A 25487-nucleotide genomic window follows, 5' to 3' on the forward strand; every position below is an offset into this window, starting at 1 on the left:
GTACCGTATTTAAAATATTTTGTTGCTTGTTTATATTGATTTAAAACAAACTATTTATTTACACAGAATACCGTGCGATATTTAAATTTGTAAAAAGTACACTTTTTCAGAGGCTTTCCGTTGTTACAATTATCCGCCTGACCAGTTGGTTTAATTGTACAGTCAGTCTCGGAAGTTGCGGAACAAAAATAATTATTTTTTATACAATAAGAACATTTAAATTGTTTTGTAGTCGATAGAAGAAACATTATGTACCAAATAATGTTTCTTCTATCGACTACAAAACATGTAAAAAACGCCTTTTACATATTTTTATGACTTTCTTCAGGAAAGTAATTCTTTTCAAAATAACACTGTTTAATCCATTACTTTATCTTGTTTTACTTTTTTATTAAACCAGAATTCGGAAAAATAATTAAATTAATTCTTACTCTTAAAGTATTGGCACATTTGAAAGATTATTTTTGCTGTGTGTACAATTTATTCGATGGTGCAATATACCAGACACTCCCCATAGTACAGTCAAAGGCTGAACGGTTTGGACAAAACATGGTAAACGAATGGTATAGAAGAAGTCTTCGAGCACGAATTTTTATATTGTAGGCAACTTATAGGTGATGCTCGTAAATAAATGCAACTCACGGTTTAAATGCTATATTGTACATCCACAATGTTCTCAGCACAAAGTATATAGTTCAGAAGGCACAATAGAATAAGAAGAGTAACAGGTAGTTGAAACAAGTAAAAGCCGAGACACAACACAAATCTGAAAACAGTTGACATCCTACAAAAACATGACTTAACGGCGCGAGTAGATTGAAAGTAATGTACACTAATGCCATAAATGTCGTAATTTTAACGACATTAATTAAATAATTATGATTCCCCTTTTTGTGGGTATCCGAGGCCGAGCTTTGCGTAAATATTTTCTAATGCGACACAAAGGAAGACGCTCTGATGCCGCGTGAAATTATGCCCGTAAAATGAAGTTGAATTTTTTTATTCTCCTTTGACGTTGAAAGTTGGCAGAGTTAATTCAATTTATTGTCTCTCTTAAAACGGGACTCCACCGTAATGTTATTTATAGGGCTCACCTACGGCTTGTTGACATGCCCCAAAAAGCGAGTGCAGGAGCGCACCGGCGCCTAAGTGATTCGATACACGTTCAATATGTTTCATTAGGGAGCTCCGTGCTCGCTTATTCAATCATATCGGCAGCGAGAGGCGCGCGCGCCGCACATCGAGGCTACCTTTCCCAGCGCTTTACTCAATTCTTACGTAATCAGTTTTTCCGACTCAATAATGGTACACACTCAATTTATGGGCACACCGAATGCCGCCCCAAACCCCTACATTCGCTTATCGTCTATGAATCCCTAATGCATGTTTGTCACAGACGTCCCGTTTCTTTTATTTCAGTATCTCAGCAGTCGACTAGAATAATATTCGATTGTGTGGAATGGGGATGTATTGTAATTTTTCCTTCCTCCGGTGGCGGGAACGCGGAACGATTCTGGAGAGGAACCGCTTCTTCTCGAACGTTGTCTGCGTCCTGTGTGACAGGAAATGGTAATTACCGCCTAATCTTGCCCGAAGCGCAGGGCGGCCCGACGTCCGGATATGAACTTCCGTTATGAACAATTTAGCGTGCGAAATTGGACGACGGCATGCTCACATTCAGCCTACAAGTATAACATGGGCGGATGGCAGCATGCGCGGCCGCTCGTTGCGCCTATTCATGGCGCTGCCCGCGAATAGGCAAGCCGCTCACCCTGAATACGAAACCGGCGGCGGCTTTTACACGGCAATCCGCACGAAATTGCATTTTTATTCAATTTAAAAAGTTAAGTGCTGAAAATTGTCGTCACTCTATGTCGTTTTGGAAATACACTGAGCTACTAAGATTTTACGTCATAACGAGCTTACTATCTGGTAGGTTGATTTGTTATGATTATTCTATGTTACCTATGTGAAATAGTGAAAATGGATGGAAAGTTAATTACATTGATATAGCCTACTAAGTTTGAATGAAGGTTAAATTAAAAAATACAATGAAAAAATTTCATCCACTTTCCTTCAGTGCTATATCTATATATATAAAAATGAAACCCGTTTCGCGTTGTCACGGCATCACGTGTGAACGGCTGAACCGATTTCGATAATTCTTTTTTTTAAATGTTTGTGGAAGTCCAAGGATGGTTCTTACGGAAAAAAATATTAAGAAAATCTCTACGCTAAGGCGGTACGAAGTTCGCCGGGTCAGCTAGTTGATGATAATAAACATGGCGTGTGAAAAACGCTACGCATTTTGTGCATTCTATAGGAACAATGGTGAAAACTTTATTGTTTTCAGAATGAGTTCCGCTATTCATTTATTTACCCTGATAAATATCTCGGTAGAGCCCTCTGCGCAATATTAATTATTCATTGTGTGTTTTGTGTTGATAATTTTTTTGCTAGGTCTAACTAAGATGAAATACGCTACTCTGTAAAAATATCTGTTTGCTCATGATGATTTAAAGAACACATAGGTGTAAAGACACATAGATTTTCACTCTTTTACAAGTTGCATGATAAACATACCAACAAATCGTTTCATTGGACGTCTAGTCATGTTATATTTATTTTGACATTAAACAAAAAGCCTCGCTAGAAAATAATTTACTAATATTATAAATTCGAAAGTAACTCTGTCTGTCTGTCTTGCTTTCACGCCTAAACCACTGAACCGATTTTGATGAAATTTGGCATAGAGATAGTTTGAGTCCCGGGAAAGGACATAGGATAGTTTTTATCCCGGTTTTTGAAACAGAGACGCGCGCGATAAAGTTTTTCTGTGACAGACAAAATTGCACGCGGGCGATACCGCGGGCGGAAAGCTAGTTTAAGCATAAAAATTAAGACCATAAAGGCTGGGTTGCACCATTTTACTTTTAACTTTTTATTTGATTTAAAAAGCTATATTTTTTTTAAAAAGGATGTTGCTTTCATGCAGTACCTATCGTTAAACGTTCGTGCTACGAAGAAACGAGTTACACTAGCTGGAGAGCGTATGCGCTACGACATGAATACTGCTACGAACGCGACTACGACGGATTTAGGTACTCCTACCCTTCCCCAAATAAATTATGATATACTTCACTTATTTAAGCATGCAAGGGAGACAGGACCATAGCAGCTTTACTTGAAACATCATTTTGATAATTTATTATTAATATTGGGGTTCTCTACATACCTATATTAATACCTATAAGACAAAGAGTTGCTTAAAATAGGAAGAAAAGGTTTCTGAATTATAATAGGTACCTAGGTACGTCCACGCGCGTACTATGCCGAGTAGATACGTACTGATAGCATCTACATTAAGATTACAAACTAATTGCGACTACAAGTTAATTGACTAATTACAGAGATAGCGTATCCACATACTATGTGCAATATGCCTTAGCTGGATAATAAGTTTATCGTACGATTACAAGGATAAATAGTGTGAAATGGGACCATTATATTCTATGCAGCTCCATGTTAATCTGGGTCGTGGTGTATAAGTTGTACAAATTACAGCTTATAATTTAGGTACTACAAGAAAAATGTATATTTCATGCCTTGTTTATGATCAACTGAACTACAACATGAATACTGCCATTCAGCGAGGAAATGCAGCCAGCATCCTCGCCTCTTTGCCTCACGGAAACACTCTTGAAAGCAAGTGCTTGCTAAGCATTAATTTAATTCGACAATCGAACCTATAGACCACGTTATGTCAAGGGTCATATCCCCAGATAAACAGAGTTCTAGACGTATCAGTTATAGGCCATTGACGTACGACTACATTGATGATGAGACAGCCAGCACAGAGAGAGGCGTTGCTTGCGACCGCGTAATGACACGCCATATCAATGCAGATCGGGATGAATGGCGGCCATTACTGCGCTCTGCGATCACCATTTGCGTCCATGGGAGTATGGAGATTGAGTACAGTGATGCCTAATTGTGCCGTTTAGGATAGTGTCAAACCTGGTTTGTGGTGTACATTGTGCTAGTAAGTATTAAATAATCCCTAAAGCAGAGCTCTTATTTTAATAAGCTCAATTCCATACAGGAATTAAGAGAACGGAAGAGTTCTTAGATTGTTTAATCACCATGAAGTCCCTTTCAATATAACTAATTGTTTAATTTGGTTATCTTTCTTTCGTTACAATGGAAATGGAAAATCTTGAGGTCGAGTAAATTATTTAATATGAAACGTACCTACTTAATAAAGACTTCGTAATCCTGTTAATCCAGATGATTGACTCTATCAACAGGCCGTAAATTGTTATAAGGAAACCGTCGTTTCTGATAACTTTTATTCCAATAGAAATATGTGAATCCAAAGTGTCAATAACTATTCATATTTTAGGTAAGAGGTTTAAAGATTCTTTATTTCTCAATAAAAACATAATTGTCACTTACTTGAGAACATAATTAAACTAAGTATGATTTACATTTGAATCGTTCGCACCGATATGTTTTATAAAAAGCATTGGCTTTAGTAAATTATACCATCTGATTGGAGATAAAAAGTAGGGGAGACTGGGTACGGTTGAAACAATTTTGCTTTTATCGTCTATAATTTTGTTGTTTAATAACCAAGTGACGATTACGATACGTGAAATTGAAATTTGAAGTTTTAGCTATGATATGGCTGTATCATTATAGTTCCCGGGTTACTATTTATAGAAATATACGCAATTTAAAAAAAAAGAAATTTTGTTTCAACCGTCCCCATGCCAGGGGCGGTTGAAACAGCGATTGGGATCTGTTGAAATACATACAAATAATACAATAAGTACTAATAAAACGTGTTTTATTTATCATTAATAATACGAATATTAAAATTATATTACTACATGACGACATTAATCAGTCTAAGTATTTAATATTTCTAAATCATTAATTAGCCTTTGATTAGTAGTAAACATTTAAAAAAATAACAGAAATATGATTAACTAAACGATATTTCCAAACCTAATAAACATTAATAATAAAACAATATTAAAATTCTGAATAAAATTAACGAAAATCTTTTTTTTTTTCAAATCATACTTTTCCGCCGCTTTCCGCAGTGAATCTCTAGCTTTTACCACCTCTAATGCTTTACTAAGTCAATTTCCTCTCTGGAAATCTTCCTTACCCAAACTCTCGGTATCTACAAAAAATAAACATTAATAAATTTTCTGTTTCAACCGTACCCACAAAAAATGTTTCAACCGTCCCCAACCCCACTTTTGGTAAAATATACTTTATAGTTTCGACACTAATGATAACACATTAAAAATAGTTACTGGCCCTTATTCTACAAGCTTCATTATAATCGCAAACGCACACTCGATACATTCACATAAAAAGAACAGGTAGTATAAGCGTTAATGTCTGAAGAAAAATACTTACTTTTGGGCAGTAAAAAACAATATGGCGTTTTGCACACAACGTCAACGCCTTAGGAAGTTTTAGGCACTAAATTCGTGTTCGGACCTGTTGTCGGCTTCTTTTTCCTCTAGGACCCCTAACTCCCCGTGGAACCGTTTACGAGATATTTGCTCTGTTTCAACCGTCCTTTGTTTCAACCGTACCCAGTCTCCCCTAAATAAGTAAAGTATAAGGGGAGTAAATAAGTAGGTAACTTACTATATTCGTATTTATGTAGTAGATACGCTCAAAAATACGAATGGAATTGCAAAAAATCAGAATTTCCATCGCAGCCGCAAACGACGTTAATAAAATGTCAGATCCCGAATGTATAATTAACTTATCACGTTACGTATCCACCGGCGATTTACGCTCAGGAATCAGTGGGTATGGCACCGCTCAAAATGCAATGAAATCCTGGAAAAATGATTTGGATATTCGCCGAGATTCGAACGGCCAGTATTGGGCGTGGGTATTGTCGGCTCTCATACAGACACCAAATGGACTGCGCTCGTTCAATTTCGATACTTTTACAACACAATAGGCGGAGTAAGGCGTGCTCGCTCACCTGTCAAATTAAAAAAAGCACTTGCATATTCAAAATAAACTAACAGGCACATTCATGTCAATAGTCGCTTTCGATTTGTGTTCGCAGTAATTTGAGGCGGCCTCTTTTAATCTTAATTGAGTTTGTTCTTTGGAACAGGTGAATTGATTGATTGTTTTTTCAATTCTACGGCCTTTAAAGTGTTACAGGTAAATACGTACAGTACAGTAGGCTGAGAACTCTTAAAAAACATTTCTACTTTAATCGAATTCGCGTTCGACAGAGAAAAAAATTTTTTTGTGGTTATTTTACTCGTCAGCCCAATTTTACTCCCAAAATATAAACATTGTTGTTTTTTTTTGCGCGCGACCTTATTTTTTTTTAAAACTTGATAATTAAAACGAAGTGCTAGTGAAAATGCCGTCAAAATAGATCATATTGTTTTGTAGTGTAACCCAAATTAACATACAGCCCATTTTCTTACTTTTTTATCTGAGTAGGCATTTGTTGGTTCCATTCCATGTATTTGAGGTTTAGTGGATTTTGTTGTGTTGTGGACATAATGCGGAAGTAATGTTAAAAAAAGTGTTATAGAAGTTCAGTACTACATTTAAAAATTGACCCTACCAACAGATTATATTGGCTTAAAAGTTCTTGTACCAAGAGCCGTCAAAAATCACAGAAAGTTTCAGCAATAGCTTTTACCGTTTTTAAAAGATAAAAATGTTTGGCTCGCATCAATACTTATGACTGTAATTTGTATATTTTAAAGACTGTAAACCCTTGAAAAGGAGGCTGACAATAGTGACTGAGTTTCTTGCGCTGCTTCTTCTCAGCACTGGCCCATTTATTGTCCCGAAGCAGGGAAACTGATGGTAGAGTAGAAATCTTTCAGATCAAACGGATTTTTTATTATATACAACAAAAACAAGGAATAATAAACTATTACTTAACTCCTAATTTGGTGGAAGTTAAATTAAACTAAGTCTTGACTCCTAAATGTAGGAGTTTCTGAAAACTTGTAGTGCAAATGGTGTCGTGTCGTGATTTCCACATGTAGCAGCTTCATAAAGTTGTAGTTCGCCGCACATTTTGCAGGTTTCGTCGACAACGAACCAATTAACGGCACGGTTACGTTATCTCGAAACCCGAATTATGTGCGGATTCTTCTGTATTTTCAGATCTTCTTTCTTGAGTATTCTTTTGTTTTCTTTCTTCTTTGAATTTAACCTTCTTTTGTTTTAGCGAGTTCGAGTTCTTCATCTTCTTCTTATTATGCCTTACTTATTACGTATATCTTACTACATATTTTTACAATTTCCGTCTGAATGGTATGAATAACAAAGTGTTGTTGACACTAATATTTAGGCTGAGTTGCACCACCTAACTTTAACAGTAACTATGACGATAACTGGTGCTTTTTGTATGAAGTTTGACAGATTTTTGACGTTTGTCGTAAGATACTGCAACCCAGTCTTACATAGCAATTACAAACCTGTAAATATAACGTAATAATCAGTCGTTCAAAACTTTAAGCTATAACAAGCTGTCCCTTTAAGGTCACTACTGGACAAAGTACTCGTACTTAGGTAAACAATTATAGAATGTTGTCTAAAGTAATTATGATATAAATAGAGTTCCTAAGAAATTTTGATCAGCGTAGAAAACACCACAATTTACTTAATTAAGTAATGAGTACGTAATTAATTAATTAGGTGACGTCCTCGATTAGTAAACAAACGCTGTGCCTGATCTCCGTCAGCCAAATTACCTTTTATGGCGATAAAAGGTAATTTGGCTGACGGAGATCAGGTATGAATGTAACAATAGCTTAGTTAATTTTACTTGTCTAGTTCCTTTTTGTTATTTATAAACACTATCCGGGCCTTTTGAAGGTGAGAGTGAATAGGCACTCACAGGGCAGATATGTACCATCCTAGACTACATCTCACTTAACACCATGCATAAAAAAAATGTATGAAATACTCGCATCCTGCAAACAAACATATAAAATGAGAGTAAAATTTTCCATCAATTTCCATGATTAGATCCGGCAACAAAAAAAATGAGACAGCTTATAAATAGGCATACATTGTCATATACCGTAAGTAGGCCAGTAGTAATTAACAAAAGGAAGAGTACTGGCTCTCGCTCGATAACGACGTTTAGACATCGTCTCGCACTCAACAGATGACCAATTGTTCGTTCTCCCATAACGGCAGCCGCTAAAAGTTTTCCCATTTATTCAGTGCTCATACGTCAAGTCGGAGCTGGGAGCGGCGCGGGAGGCGGCGGGCGCCGGGAGCGACGCGTTCCGGCGTGATAAGGCGGCGCGCCCATTGTACCGGCGTCGGCGCACGTTTCCTCCGCTGCCGTCGAGCCTACAGCATTGTTCGCGCTCGTAATGAACAAACTTATTCCCGAGGCTAATGCTACAAACGCGCCGCCGACTGCCGAATTCACTCACTTTAGCGTTATCTCCCCGATTGTCACGGCCCGCCCGGGCCACACGCTGCACGCACGGCGAATAGCCCGAACCCAGCGGCCCACTTTTGTTTGAATAGTGTTAGGAGTATTGGATGTGTACTCACATTAGCACAATTGGTGAGAGGTTGTTTGACGAGGGACCCGAATTCTATTAAGGGCTGATTTTTCAATCGTCAGATATCTTTTAACTGAAGAATAAACTTGTCATTTTGACATTTATCCTATACTGAAACTGTCAATATGCCAAACTTATTCTTCAGTTAAAAGTTATCCGACGATTGAAAAATCAGGCCTAAAACAGACTTCATGTCTGTTATACACTTCGTAATTGATGTCACGTTTGTTTTGATATTACGGCAATAACCCCGTATGTACCTACAGCCCACACACTCGTACGGTAGTTAGAGGTAAAGGTTTAAACAGGAACTGATGTTGTTTTATAAAATTGAGAATGATTAATTGGCAGCCTTCGTTGAAAGCTAATTGGTGGTGTTAAGTTTCATTAAACAGTGCTTCATTTATAACAAAATTGGAGCGCGTTTCTGTAGCTCAGATGTTATTTACAATAAGGAAAAACCTGGAGTCCCTTTAATAGTAAATGAAAGGGGTCGGTTATTTGAACAAACAATTTTATGAGTGTTATCTATTAATCGGCGGTCCCGATACCGAGGCGTCCCGAGCCCATTACCGCTCGCGCCGCCCTCCTGCCTCCCTGGCCCTACACTCCGCTTACGTATTATGCATTCTCCGTGGCGCCAAAATTTCTTATTCATTCGAATACATTCAAAAATGTCGTATAGTAGTGTCGTTCTCTCTTCAATAGCGAAAAAATCGAGACGACCCGGCAATAACTTTGAAGGGAGAAAATCGCATTTCGATCGAAAGAGGGCAAATCTTTTATGTAATATGAGATTGTCATCGCGATTATTACAGGCAAATAGAATACGCCGGATCAGTAAGTAGGTTATCTTCTTGCTTCCTTAGGCCGGAATTACTTTATTGGATGTTACGAGGTGAGTAAGTATTTGATTTATTATAGCGATTTCTTAAGTTCAAAATAATTGTTTTTTTTTTTATTTTTTTTATTTTTTTATCCACAAGGAGGAAGCTCTTAGCCTGAATCTCACCTGATGGTAAGTGATGATCAGGCCGAAGGTCGAAGCGAGCTTCACCCGGAATCCTCAACCACGGAGGAACTGGCTATCTTACCTCTAACTGCCGGAACACAACAATGCTGTTAACTTTGTTGTTATGGCGACAGACTTAGGTAAGATGGTGGTAGCTAGCCAGGCGGACTTAGAACAAGCCCTACCACCAACCAAACCGAACAGAAAAATCTGCCCCCACTGGGAATCGAACCCGGGACCTCTGTGTCTGAAGCAGGTGGTCTTACCACTAGACCACAGAGGCGGTTATATTTGTGAACGTTTGATCTTTTAAAGTCAGGGTTAAGAGGTTTTAAATGACAGTATCAGTTGAGTAAGTTCTCCCATAAACTTCTTCTCTATAAAATAACGCGACAACGTTGCGTAATTTGAATGACGTTTCTCTAAGGCAAAAGCAGTCTACTTCCCTGGCATGCGTCTTTGCTGTTTATATTAGTCCGGATCATTTCAGGAACTATTATAGGAACTATTTTTTTTAGGTACCTACTATAGTTTTTTTTACTAATTGGAAAGAAAATTATGCGCATGTATAACCACAAATCTAGCTAATTAATAAAGATCACAATTTACTTACGAGGGATAACATTTTTCCGAATAGACATCCTAAACTGGAAAAAATATAGGACAGGGGAAGTAACGTGATTGTGTTCGTCAGTCCTCAAACGATATGAATCAAAAGTTTTATCGAGGGGTGACGTCAATTTGCGCCGAAACGGTCTCTCGCGAGTCGAATTACTCCCAAACAAATGCCTGTCACAGGGTTGTTAGCTCGCGAGAAGAAAACTGTGGATCGGACGAAACTTGTTAACTACGCTTTTGAACGAGGTGAAATGTCGTTACTATCTTACACCATCATTCTGAACAAGAAATTCATTTTCGATTCTATCACACAAAATTCAATTGTCTTTTTTTACAACTTGTGCACTAACAGCAAGATACTAAAAGGCATGAAACATTTCCAAGTCCTCAGGATCACCACTAATGCTGAGCTGTTTCCAGGCATGGGTAATTCACGCTACATCTCATCGTTATCTCACCTTATATTAACATATTCTTAGAATACTCCAGTTAATTAGCCTTTTGCCGTGATTCACTCGTGGAAGCTGTCGTTAGCGCGGGAGCAGGTGCGCGGAAAAATCGAGGATTATTAGCCGTGTCGAGCGATGCGTCGCAGACATATTCATATTTAAATGTGCCGCCTTAGAACGCGCTGCAACGCAGAGGCAAGCCATGCGAGACTTAACGCCGAGACGCCTTCATAAATACTAGTTATTGCCTGTGACGTCTCCATCGACGTATTAGGATTACGTGAAAGGGTACGGAAAAATCGGCGAAGCGATGCAACACAGAGATTTTATATTTAAAATATACTCTAGAATTGCAAGGTTCACTTAGGATTCATAGGAAAATATTAGGTGCATGAACATTCTTTTCCATGAAGGGGGAAGGAAGAAAGAACCTTCCTATTACTTATTTTTTTAGGGTTAATAAAACTCTTTACCTATAGATGTCACAAATTATGTGTGATCACAAATAATACGAACCTAAATTCAATTTATTTCATTTCAAATTTTAATCTGAGAGTTACCTAATTACCTATATTAAAGAACTCTGGCTGGGAGAGACTTGATCCGAGAAACCATGTTAAGGCGGGGATTAAAATTTTCATCGTTCCCACTGAGCGTACTTTGAGGCTTTTTTTTAGTCATTTCTTAAATTTTTATTGGGAAAGGAAATGTATTTTTATTTTGTTAATAATAAAAATTTACTACATATTTTGCAATACAATTTTCTTTAACAAGTATCTTTGAAAAATACTACGAGCACGCAAAACAGCCTAGATGAAAATAAAGTTTCTTTTCGAGAGAAAAATTGTTCTCTCAAACTTAATTTGTAGCAAGGGGAGGTTGTCTTGGCGTGTTTTTTCTAAGACAATATCTAAAAGTCAACTTTACTAGTTAAGTAGGTTCGTTATCAAATATCAGTGACCAAATAGGATAGAGCAGAAAGTAATCCACATAAAATATGTTCACGAGTATGTAAGGTTCTCTAGGTGGGAAAGAATTTCTGGTTAGAGTTCATTAATACAATAGGCTATTTGCCCGGCACAAAAACAAACGGTAACCCACAAAGTACAAAGCAATGACGCACACTTTTGAAGTTTAAAATTTTAGTACAATATCGGAGTCCCTCAACCACAATGGGCAGCGCGTTTCATCGGTAGACAATCAAAACGAGTTACAAAATTACAAAGTCTAAAAGGATCCTCTTAAATTTCCCAACTACAATACAAAGGGATAAAAATGTTGGCTGCAATTTTGCGGAGAGTCGACGCTCAATCCCGCGCGTAGCTCCGGGGAGCTAAACCGAATTTATGCTTCGAAAATTAAACTTAAATTGGATATTGTCGAGTTATTTTTAAGCATTTGCATTTAGTGATTAATTACGCCGTGATAAATTTGATGGTAATTTAATAGGTCGGAGCAATTTTCTCGTTTCCCTTTGCTTACGAAATAAAGTATACACGAGCGAAATTCGTAAGTTATTATTTTTCTTGAATACAGGTAAGTAATTAATGATACGACGTACCACCTACATAGTGGAAGGAATTGCATATGATCGTTTTTACGAGTAGTTAAAACTTATATTTTAAAATATTTTGTATTTTTGTGTTTTCCCAAACTTTTGCCTGCATAATTATATTTAGTATTGAAAACAAAAAAATAAATGTCTTTTCCATTAAAATGTATTCACAATTCGAGTAAATAAGAAAAGACAAGTGAATTTCAAAACTCCAAAGTTCTATTTATCGTGAAAATTTTCACCTTTAGGAAAGTGTTGGTAAAGAAAAGAAAAAACTGAGAGATTACTTTTGTATACCGTGTTGACATTGCAGGCTTTTATCATCCTTTTTATAGGGGAGGAGAAATCTCTGACACATATTTAAATAGGCAAACAACAAGGCTTGAGAACAAATAGAAATAAGATATGGGGAAAGGGGAAGCAAAATAGCTTGCGTTTGTTTTAAACTTCATGCTTGTGCAAGCGTCATTAAAAGTAAAATGCGAATATGTATTTTACCTCTACTACTTGTAGTTTTATATTTTAAACAGCTGTCTAACTTATTAAAACAGGATCTAATCAGGTTAATTTTGACAGAGCTTACAGAATTTAGTGTAGCGAGGCTTTTACGACCATCAGTAAGCTCCTATACCTAGGTATGGGATGCTACGAAAGTTTGTTGAGTAGAGAAATAGTAAGTAAAATATACCTTTATAATAGATCGAATCAAACGATTCGTCACGACGGCAGCGTAAATAAACAAATAATGAAAACAAATATATTCCGTGTATAATAATACAGAAATCAATCCATCTCTGAGAGGAAACTTCTAATTTAGATGTACGAGAACGTGTATCAGTGGATCGAGAGATCGCACAAAATTCCAAAGCTGTAATAAAGACGTATCGGATTACAAAATAGATTTCCACTAAACAACCGTCGAACAAATCTTGCTGAACAAACGAGTAACGGGAGCTGGGAAGATGACACGCCATATTTTAAGTATCGAGGAAAGTCGACGCGGGAGCGACACCTCGCGGAGACAGGTGTTGTAGGCCTCCGCCGCACCCCTCTTTATTGATATTACGGTCCGCGCATTAAGCACTCCGGCCGTTGTGTATTGGCTTTCACATGAGGGCCACTACAATAAAACCAGGATAGTGGATCGTGCGCTAGAATAAAAATGGTAAACCCAAAGCTTTAACTGTCTTTGAAGAGAATTCCTTTTGTGAGAGACTCTCACGGGACTCTATTAGGTAATGGTTTAAATATTATTGTCCTTAACGATTTGTATTATCATAACAAACAGAGAGAAGTAAGAGACAAACGAGTCTCCTAATTACGAGACGGTCAATTTCGTGGATATAATGAAACAGCTATTTTGTAAATAAAAGTAAATAAGTACCGCTTTCTCTTTATAATGCTCCCAAGGGATAAGGCAAGAAAAGTTTTATCTTGATTGCGAGTCGATATTCAAAGGTAGTTGGAGGCTGGCGGGCAGCGACTAAACGCAGTAAAGGTGCATTGTCGCCGCTGGACCGCAATAATGAGAGAGCTCCTTCTGGATAAAAGCTTATATTTCCATCGCGAATGGTCAGGCGACGATTGCCTGTAATTGTATCCGGTAGACCGAAGCATCCACACACAAATACGGGCGGCACCGGCATCTTTGAGCCACGCGAGTTTAACTCTAAAGGCTATAATTTGGTTTTCATTCAGACGATCCCTGCAATCTATTAAAGTATACGTCAAGCTAAGTGGCGGTCGGCGTAGAGGGCATTTCCTTAGTTTGCAAGTTGTCCCGGCCCACCAGGGATAAAAGTTTACTCCAAGATGCCGTGCCCAACCGCAACGAGCTACAGCTGCCAAACTTGAGACACTTTAATTAGTATTTACTCGCCTTTTACCAAGCTTATTAAGTCACAACTTAATCGACACGTAAACATATGAAAGCTTCGTAGAATAATAAACTGACTTTTTTTCTTTAGCGAAAGTACGTAAACTATTTCAGCTGTTTGGTTAGAAATAATACAATTTTTATTAGATCTACTATAGTACTATTAAATCGTTGTTATCGTTGATTCATTAATTTTGACAAAGGTATTTTACATTTAATCTAAAGTTAAAGTAAGTGCCAGTTATAAAATACTTTGCATCCTAATTTACACTTACAGTTTAAACAAAATAAGTACACCATTAAGTTCTCTGGATGCAATCTTAAACGTGCTGCATTGTAAGGAGAAAGTTTAAAATAGGGCTTTAGCGAATAACAGGCTTTAAAAACTGTCTGATAATATTGTTAGACACAAAGGTAGAAAATACGCTTCAGGTATTATTAACTTTGGCGCCGACTACAAGCTATTCGGGATTTCCCTGCAAAGCCGTTCTCAATAGATGGCGTCGGGTAATAAGCTCAGCGATGGGCTATTACGGGGCTACGAGAGAAATTCGTATCGTAGGAGCCTACGGGTATCGGTAGCGTGCAACTTTTATGGAAGCACCGCTAGATTGCACCGTGCAAGCCGATCACAATCGCAATCGATTAGAAATAGCCAGTCGCCGGCCGCTGTCCGCAAATTACAACAATTGTTCGCAAAGCTCTACACAAAATACTATTGCACGTGGCTCAATGCACAAATGCGCTATTGTTATTGAGGAATAAAATGACAAGTGCTGGGACCGTGTGGTGCATTAACGCGCAAGTTTGCGGTCTTAAACCGGTTCTAAATCAACATACCCTTCTCTTGGGGGGATAAGTCCGCTGTTCTAATGGCCAGTTGTTAGTTCAAGGTGTTGGTTGGACAGGTGCTCTTCTTCTTTACTTTTTGGGTCTTACGAAAAAGTCTTAATGCAAAGACGATTTTTTAAACAAGCATCGCTTGCAAACCTTTTCTAATGTAAAAGTAATTAAATGTAAAATTATTAAATGCAAAAAGATAAAAATAACTCAATCAAATTAAGAACAATGAACCGGGTGAGGCTGTCATTGCGCTGTGCTTGTACTAAAATGAGCTTTCTGAGATCGTTATAATGTCGCCAAATTTAATTGAATAAGGCTCGCTTACATTTACGACGGCGCGGCGACGAGGCTAAACCCGCGGCGTTAATCTCCTAGGTAAAATCAATTGCCAAAAATTGTATTTGCTCGAATCTTAGCGTCGTGACTTAGGGCTCTGTAGCTCCGGGATAAGTTATGTTTTCGCGTGACCGTCGCGCACGGAAGGAGAATCATATCAAAGTAAATTATTTTCTTGTTTACCGTCGTTTACGAAAGTGCACATCTCTCGCTGGTGCTTGCGGCTCGCTTGAGTCCTAGATGGGGCTCGGAAGGTTTATTTTAGCGTGAAGATGAGGAAGGGGTTTTTATTGAGAAATTTATAGAGCAGCGGTTAGGAACGTCGCCGCGTTAGACGCGCCGTGGCGCGGCCGCGGTGAAGACATCTTGCTGCCTCTTTATTGCTTGCCTCAAATTAATGTCTCCTCGACCTCAGAAAGGATCGTCTACTTTGTGGAAACGTTAATAGGATTTTATTACATAGGTAAATACCATGGAAAATGAAAGAATTGCTCTCTCTCTTGTTAGTAGAACAGAACTACTTTCTAGTACTTTATTATAATTGATCTACTACTATTTACTTTAGTAATATGGAAGTTTAGACCACTGCTTCATTCTTTGATCATTATTAAATAATCGCAAGAACTTCAATCTTAAGTTATATCTTATTTATTACTTAAACAAACAAACAAAAGCCAATTGTTTCTCTCTCAATTTGAGACTTTTGTTCCATTGATTGGAGACTATTAACTTTTAATGTATTAAGGTTAAAGCTTTCAGACTCCGATCGCAACTGAAACGTACAAACTTTTGACGGTTCACTCTCGAAACTGACGAGTACATTCGTGCGGTACAAATAGGTGCCTATGAGTGCATTATGGGTACACACACAATAGCTTGTAAATGGGGTAGTTTGTCAATGTTTTGTCCAGTTTCCCGCTTCATGAGCTAAAGCGGGCAAGGAGGGGTCCGCGGGGAGGCGCGTGTAATTTTCAGATTAGTTTGTTCAGTAAGCGAGCCGCTGCGCGTTGCCGGCGCGCCGCAAATATGTGGCCAATAATATCCGAGCCACCGACGCGTGGACGGTCTGCACTCTTCACTAAATTCTTTTGTACAGTTTTAGTAACAGTTTCTAATTAGTGTGTACGGTATCTGGTCCCTTTTATCCGTCTAAAGTCATTACTCTACTAAAGCGCCTACGCCTTGCTGAAATTAACAGTTTACCATGTAACTATCTATAACATTAATTAATAATCATAAATTATTTCATTGTTATACCTACATGTGATTTAGGTAAAATTATTAAGCAAATATTGAATCAAGTAACTGAGTATTTAGTCATTGTTGTTCAGAACACAATTATAAACACTGAATAAATAGTTCTTTCAAAAATCCAAGCCACCCAGATGCTTTATTATCAGTTTCGCTCGCAATAAATAAAGTCGTATTATATTCTTGAGCGGACGATCTCTCGGCTCTATAAATCATTTTTATTGTGCTGTCGAAGGGTCCCGGGTAATGGCGGAGTTCGAGGCTAAATTGGGTCGACTCCACAGTAAATAGATAATACTTTACACTGCAGACATACCTTCATCAAAGACACGAACAAAATGGATTTAAGAGGTAACAGGCAAATTTTGAATATCCCCCTCCTAACTCCGTGGAAGCTACGAAGTGCTAACTAAGCGTCGTCAAACAAAACTTTGCCTCATATTCAACGAAAATGCGTACAAAAAAGCAGTTGGCTTGACTTTGCCTCGAGTGTTCCAACCAGTTCCAACCTTTTAAAGTTGATAATGTGAACTTTCTTTATCTTTGACATTTGTTGAAGATCATTAATGATGAACACAATTGTAATAATACCATTAATAAAGGTTTACAATACGTATTGCGAGAATTGTGGTTGAAAAATATGCCTCTGGTTTATTTTATTCGTATTTGTGAATCCAATGTGGCTGAACCCGCAGTATCGGCGGGCAGTATCGTCAGAGTTAATAAAATTCTGTATTTGTTTTCAATTTTAGCGGTAAAGGGACAGCTTATTGTCCGCGGTCCATTAGTTCCGTTCAATTAAAATCAGTGCACAATGCACGGAAAGAATGTTCATTTTGAACGGCGCGCGCGCCGTTCGCTCGCCGGAAACAATGAAGGCTTTGACATTATTTCCGGTAGTTGCGTCGCGCGCTACCCACCACGCCTCATTTCATCCCACTCCTTCGAAATGCACATCGATGCGTAGCTTTACAACTAGCTGCTCGCCTACTAGTTAAGTATCACGATGAAAAACTTGTTACAGATGTTTACCGCAGACAAAAGACAAGGCATTTTTGTACTCAGTTGGGCTTACATTTAACGGTAATGCATTTACTCTCTGTAAATGGATTTATCTACTTACATATGTATAGGGTTAATTTAATGTTGAAATGTATGTTTTAAATAAGGTTAAATGCTGATAACAATACAAAGCATACACGACGTGACTTAGGTTTGTAAAAAATAATATTATTTTACCATTTAGAATATTAAAAACACTGTTAGTTTGTTATATGATCTTCAAGCATGATCTACAATAAAGACCTGAATATTGTTTTGGACTAGTTTCAGCTCTACTTATTGCAGTTAAGTGCAGTTTAACAAAGTTGTTAGGGGGCTCTAAGTTATGAGCCCCGATAATTAATTCCTTTGAATTCAATTTTACTGTATGCGATATTCCTGAAGAAGGTTCAAAATAATGTATTTTTAAATCTTATTTTTGTTGTTTCAATATGTGTTGTTGTTATGTTATCTTATGTCGTAAATTGCACTAAACACCTGCATAGTTGCAAACATAACCCTAGAAATTGTCCCTTAACAAAGTAGTAGCCGTAACTTGAACGTAAAAGCAAAGCGAAAGATTTGATGTTCATAAAATGTTCCGCATGTGGATTTAGGGCTGGACTCGCCGGATTTAGGAGGCGGCTGCGGATCTCAGGCGAGGTGCTGGATACACAGTTACTTTCGATACGAAACCTTTCTTCGATTTTATGCAATATCAATTTTCTTATATACGTAATATCTATCTTCAGATGATTAAAAAAGTATGCAATAAAATAAAATATACAAAATTGGTGTGAGTTCTATTGGAAAAGGGCTATTCGAGTTCATTGAATTCCCATCTTATAGTTTCAATGAACCTACTGAAATGTACGGGAGGCCTAAGTATATACTTAGGTACATACTTAGGACTCCCATATTAATTTCCAGCGCAAATGGATACTTAATGAAAGAGCCCTAACTCTAAGTGCTAGTTTAGTAATCGATCGTTCTTCTATTCATTTTACTTCAGAAAAATCAGCTCCGACTGCATTTCTTATTAATATCCATTTCATATTGTAGTTCGAAGTCTAGTACAGCAAAACATGGCAATTTAAAACCGTTTAAACGAGAAGTATCTGTAAGTATTATTTACGTGAAAGCTGAAGAAATAGAGTTCGTTTATCGGATACGCAGAAGCGCACTTCAATATTATAACTGCGGTATAAGACCGCGATATAAAGGAGGTTATTTGGTTTCACAGGCAATAAAGTGGCGTTCTTCGAGGACAATGAAAACTGCACTTGTCGTCTCTGGCGGCCGGACGGTTTTATTCTGGTACGCTGCGAGGGACACTCGGCACATATTAGTTTTTTACTTATATTCCGGAAAGAGTTTTAGAATCTTATCGCGTAATGTCGATTTTTAGTAGTGAATTCATTATGTTAAAAATATTAGAATCTAATCTAATATGTAGTAGAGCTTTTGCTCTACTTCAGCAAATAATTGATAACTACTAAAAATGTTTTGATGAGTGACGTAATGAGTACTTTTAAAACTTCATTTTGTTGTTATAAGGCTATGCTTCGTCAATAGATTTAAGGAAATGCAACATTTTGAAGGAGCAAGTTACACAACATTGCGGCGAGACAAGGCAAAGGTCCGGCGGTTCGTTAGCGTCGGTCTTTCGAGACAGACCACTTCGTCTAAGATTCGACAATCGTATCTCAAGATATTGGGCTTGGAATTGGTCAGCAATATAATATTTATATTAGCCATCCAATTAGGATCTACGGAATACTATTACAAATGGTTATTTTATCTAGTACAGATATATTTTAACAGCCACTGGCGGACTGAGGCCTTAAGTCCATTTTGCTTTTGCGCATTAGTTTGGGTCTTTTTGTCAGCTAATTTTTAAATGTTTGGTATGTTTTATGACTCTACGTTGAAACATTACAACAAATCTCAGCTGAAAGAGCCTATTTTTACGTGAAAAATTATGTTTATCACAACAAACTGTTAAAACAAATAATAAATTCTAATAAGTAGAGCACGATCCCGAAGTTCATTAAAGGAGGTCTAGGGAGGTGTGTGGATATCTTAAAAATCCTCAGAATGCCTCTCTCGGTCTTATGAAGCGATCGTACAAGTAATTGTGGCAGACTTACAAAGTTAAGCGTCGCGGTAAGCCGCTCGCGCTCGGCGGCGCTCATAACCATTATTTCGTCTGCGGACTTTATAAATGTGACCGAGCCGAACGTCCTCATCCGACCATCTATGTAATTATTACTAGACTCTACCTCTATTGCAAGGACTTTTTAGTTTTCTTTCTTGGTTTTGTGATTGGCGTCTAATCTTTTATAAGATATGTTTTCAATCATAAGGTCGACGATACTGTTTCAATTTGTATTAGAATCTCAAGAGATAATTTGGTAAAAAACTTTTGAGATGATTTGCATTGTGATTGTTTAAGATTTTTGATGAACTGAAAAACTTTCTTTAATTACATTTTCTTTTCTTAAAAAATAACTACTTATGCCTTTCAATCAAATTATACCGAGCTAGATAGATAAATGTCCTTATACACTTTAGATAGGTTCTCCTCCGTAGTTGAGAATCATATTGCTTTTGAAACTTCGTAAATATAAATAAAAATCTTATTTTGTCTGTTTTATCGGTCGATATGTAATCGCGCGTTGTATCTCGGCTGTCCGTCTGCGTTACGTTTGCTCGGCGGCGCGGAGCCGCGACGTATTCGCTTGTGACGTCATTTTCCCAATTCCCTCGGGATCTGAAGTCTGAATCTTAATCTGTGGCAACTTTTTAGTAAATCCTGAGCCATTAATTTTAGGATAATTTGCTCTTAATTTGCCGGTATCTATTCAAAACACAATTCTACAAAAATAATTTTGGTTCATTTCTTCATTTATCTCAAGCTGATAAGATTGGTATTGCTAAATCAGTAATGACTATGTAAGTAACCGTGTCAGCTGTAGTATCCAGCCGATCAATACGTAGGTACATATTATCCTGTATAAGGTAATGAATACCAAATCACAAACTGTCCCGACGAAAGAAGTGACAAATAAATAATACCATTCCCGTTCCAGGTAGTACAATTACCTTACCTTCATGTCTGGATTAGCGCCTTTCAATGGTAACTAGATCACTCCTGCCAGCTAATAGTGTGGAACGGACGCGCGTGTCATTTGTTGATAGGCCGCTCGTCACAGCTCAGTAAAAGCAGCCAGTGTGTAAGCTGAAAGGAAAGTAGGTGGGTACTTTCCTTTACTTAAATACTGCTGTAGCCTTGACTCCCTGGAGCGTTCAGTCCTTACTCCAAGCTGAGTGAATATTTATAAGTGTAGATAACCAACGACATTAAATACACTTACTGTGATGATAGACGATTCTTCTGTGCTGCCGTCGCACCAAGTTCCACTTATTTTAAAACATAAATTCAACGTGCAACATATCCTAAAATGTCGTTTTAAAGCAAACTGTACCTACCTATTTAAAAATAGAACATAATACTACAACAGTAACATTATTTTCAATTGAATATGCTCACACGAGCTCTCTTCAACTTAGTTCAACTAGCATTGTTAGACGTGAGCTGGCTGTTATAACTTGTTCCATGGCGGTGTGAAATAGCGAAGTTATCGAAGCAACATTCGACTGCATGACATGATGGGCATTCACGCCTCTGCGCCACTGCGCTACAATGCTCCGCGAAGAGCTCGAATTCGATCAGCCCATGCGCCTATTGCCACAGCTTTCTGCCATTGATTCGAAGACGCATTGTTGGAATGGAAACGTTCCATGTTCACGTCAATTTTGATTTGCTCTCCATTTAGAATCGCGGCCATTTGAATGCAATCGTTGGGTTGCCTGTGCTGTACTAATAATGGGACCTATGTCAATGTCTAATGGTTAGGTGGAATGAGGGAATATTTTGATGGCTAGTCTTGTTCCGTACTTGACTACAACACCAGTTTTGGTTGAAAAAATCTCGAGTAAGTTCGAATCCAGCAAGAGGCAATAATTACAGTATAGGTAATGCGTATTAGAAAATATGAAAACATACAATTTATGTAAAGTTTCAAGTTTATAATTTATATTATAAATCACCTTTTTATTATTCATTTGCTAAATATTTTTCATTCTGTCATAGGCAGGGACTTTTTTTATTTTACTTCAAGTAGAAAGTTTTTCACGATAATATTATACTGCAACTGTTCTATTTTAATTTAATTAATTCCAAAGCTTATCTAAAATTAAATCAGCACACATTGTATTTACTGTGCCGTGTACACATTTTATCCAGTTATCGACTGACAGAAGAAGTTTGATTGGTTTCAAATCACACGAAGTTGTGGAATCGTCAAAACTCATTAAAAGTAAATAGAAAATGTCGCAATTCCGATCAAATATGTATGATGTTATCAGTCTCTCTAATAAACCGTGTCAGTAAAATTTATCTTATAAAGTTAATTTCCCTCATACCTACGAGGAAGTAGGAGAATAGTCAAGTTGTTAAGTATGTATGTTAGGTAATTAACAGTTTGTTTTCATTTAGAAATCTTGTTATACCCATTGAAGATTTTTGTAATTTAGAAAGGTTCTGCGAAGAAAGGTTAGTAAAATACTTTTTTTTCTGAAATTTGCTATGCGTGGGACTTGTTTACTGTAAAGAATCACATCTTCAACATAAATATCGACGTATTCAGTATTTTTTCTGTTATTTTCCGTTATGATAATTATAAAATGTATAATAAGACCTCTTCATATCTATTTTTGTTTTACTTTACTCGTAATTGTATTCGTTGTAGACACATTTTTTTTCAATATGTTATCTAAACATATCACAAAATTTATGATTAGATGGGTATTAAAATAGTATTTTTTACATTTTCATAATCTTTCAGAGGGAATAAAATGCGGAGTGACCTGCGTAGCGCGAGTCGAGAGGTTTTGCGGACCACAGTTTCATTACTCGATGACTGCACTGATGAGTGAAAGGACGGCCCTCCCTTTGTTCCTCGTGTTCCATTTTACTACTGTTGCTATTACATTTCGCTAGGTGGAGCTAATCTCGAATATGGCCGCCGCGTGTTTGACGAGATCATTATGTATGAGAGATTGTTGAGGCTACTTTTGTTTATTTATTTATTTCAAATACACTTTTGATACTGTACTAAAACGGGACAAGGTTTATCTTTGCATCGAAGTGTTGTGCAGAACACAGGTTGTGTTACAGGTTACAGAAGTTATAAGAAATAATCTGTTATTTTATTGCACGTGTGTTAGTTAATGTGAAATTCATTTTTTAAGCACTGAGGAGGTTTTCAGTTTATGTTTTTTTTTTGTGTCTTTATTTCAATGTGTTACTTTTACTGAAACACGGCTGAAATTTTTTCCGTAATAACCGTTGCTCAGCAGGTCTTTTTTTGTTGACACAACGCTTTATTTTAAAAGAATCTACACCTTACTTCATCTAAGCCTCTAAGGCACAATCACACAAAATAATGTCTGCCGTCCATTTCCTAGAACACCGTATGTACTGTCATAATCTCTAAACACAAGGCAACCTATTTATCACCCGACCGGGGCAACAAAGCCTCCGTTCCATCAGGACACGCGGAGCTGATATAATCTTATATCAATAAACGGTGGACGGTATTTGTCGAAAATTATGCGCTCCCAGTGCAACCGAAGGCTATTGTTGACGTTCAGGTGTTGAGAGCAATACAGAACTAGTTTCCTATGATAGAACGAATATAATGCTGAACATATTTAGGTAACATATATTTGATGAATTCTCAAAGGTTTTTAGTCACTTTTAGTGCTGTTTTAAAACCATTTCACAGACATTATCTTAGTTATTGTTTAAAGAGCTTTCGCGACAGCTTTTGCTATGTCATATTATTGCTTACTTGATCCGGTTTTAATAAAGCTAAATACACTTGTATCTTATTGTCTTACTTGTTTCATATTTCATCGATGTTTTTTTTCTAATCGGTGTTTTATTTCGTTTTAATATTAAAACGTATTTTTATTCACTTCGTAAAGAAGGTTTCTTACTTCCGCATGTCATGTACCTAATCTTAGTTTAGGTGTTGCTTCGTGAACATAATATCCTTTAGTTACAATTTAGTTAAAACTTTGTAATCAAAACGCAATATATTTTAGAATGTAATATTTGCTATTATACTAATTTGTTTTACCGTGACATTGTAAACAGATTTGAATTAACTTTTAATGAAAGTAGTTACGGCCGGGAACGACACATTAATATTCATAGATTTGTAATTGATACTTGAAATTTCAGCTACAAAATATTTAAATTATTATTTTAAATTGTTGGGGTTTGTTTGCAGTTAGTGTAATTTCGTTGGTATTTTTAGTAACACAACTTTTTAATGATGGCCTAATTATTATGGCTATGACCAATTATGTAGAGTGTACGGGTACAATTTTCTTGCTTCATCATAATAAGTATTTTAACTTAAATCCTAATAAACGATGTGGGTTTCTATTTTAATTTAACTCGTGCCCACATTTGTATAATATTTAAAGAATGTTAAATTTCTTTTAAAAATGATATTTATGCACTTGAAAGTAATTTCAACAAATGCGTATTCGACTGCACAAAGCCCGACAATAGCAGCCGTTGCCTATTCAAAATCAAACTCTTTATAATCTATGAATATTAATGCAAATCAATCAAATTGTGGGTAAATATAATTCGTCGACATGAAAACGTCCTTATTCTCGATGTGGAAATGGAAATGATCATGGCAACGGCTTTTTATAAGTAAATGAATCGGCAATTTCAATCCTTTGAAGATTAATATTCTATCTGATATGGGTTTATTGAGGAAAGTATCAATAACATTCCAAATGAGAGTAATTACTTGCTGATGTGAAAATAAATGTGAAAGTATTTGTAACATTCTTTATTTTTCTGTTAATATTGTTTTAAATGAAAATTATCTTGATTTATTTCTAGGATTATTATTTTGAAGCATTTTCTGAAGTGCTAAATATTTTTTGGAAATGGAAATAAGTATAATGGGTGGTTTAAAGTTAGATTTGATTGAATAATGGCAGCAAATTTGACAGCCAATACTCGTAGAAGTTAAATTACAAAGAAAAAATAAATATCATTTCTCCACAGGAAGCGCTACATTTATAATTTTTCTTCTATTTGTCTGACTTTATAAAGCGTCTTTTAATAATCTCCTTTAAATTTTTATAGGAAATTATTAAGTCGTTGTGGTTAATTGGCCACTGATTTCACAGAGTCATATCAAAGTTAATAAAAAATACTGGGAAAATGTACTATTTTCAAAATTAACTTTATATTAAGAGAGAAATTAGGAGAAAAAGCTGTGCTCCACAGTAATAAAATCTGTATAGAATACCAATACCAACAGCATTTGGTTACTTGAAGTCGGTTTTTGAACTTTTTTTTAGATATTGCATTAAATAAATGTTTGTTCTTTCTTTCTAAATTGTTATTTAATTGAATCTGAAAAATAGGTACCTAGGTACTAAAGTGAAAATTGTATTAATAATATTCAGTCAATCTATTAAAATCTTTGCTGTTAATTATTTAAATTTCCCAACTAAAATAATAATTGTAGAGATTCGGCAATAAAATATATCTATATTAAAGCCTCCAGGTAAATAGGTAATTTTATTCACAAGATTAGGTATTGGTAGATGTACCTACCTACTTTCCGGTCGTAATTAAAATATGACCTACTTATTAATAATCTGTTATTTATAGAGCACCTAGTTAAAATAACTATAAAAAGTGCTATAAGAATTTAAAAGACATTAAAGCCCGTAAAAGCGAGTTTATTTTTATTGTTACCTTTAATTTAAACTTTACCGCACAATTGAATTCGATGGAAAA

The sequence above is a fragment of the Ostrinia furnacalis genome, unplaced genomic scaffold (genome assembly GCF_004193835.3).
Source record: "Ostrinia furnacalis isolate ACB-3 unplaced genomic scaffold, ASM419383v2 OfSCF7554, whole genome shotgun sequence".
Classification (NCBI taxonomy): domain Eukaryota; kingdom Metazoa; phylum Arthropoda; class Insecta; order Lepidoptera; family Crambidae; genus Ostrinia; species Ostrinia furnacalis.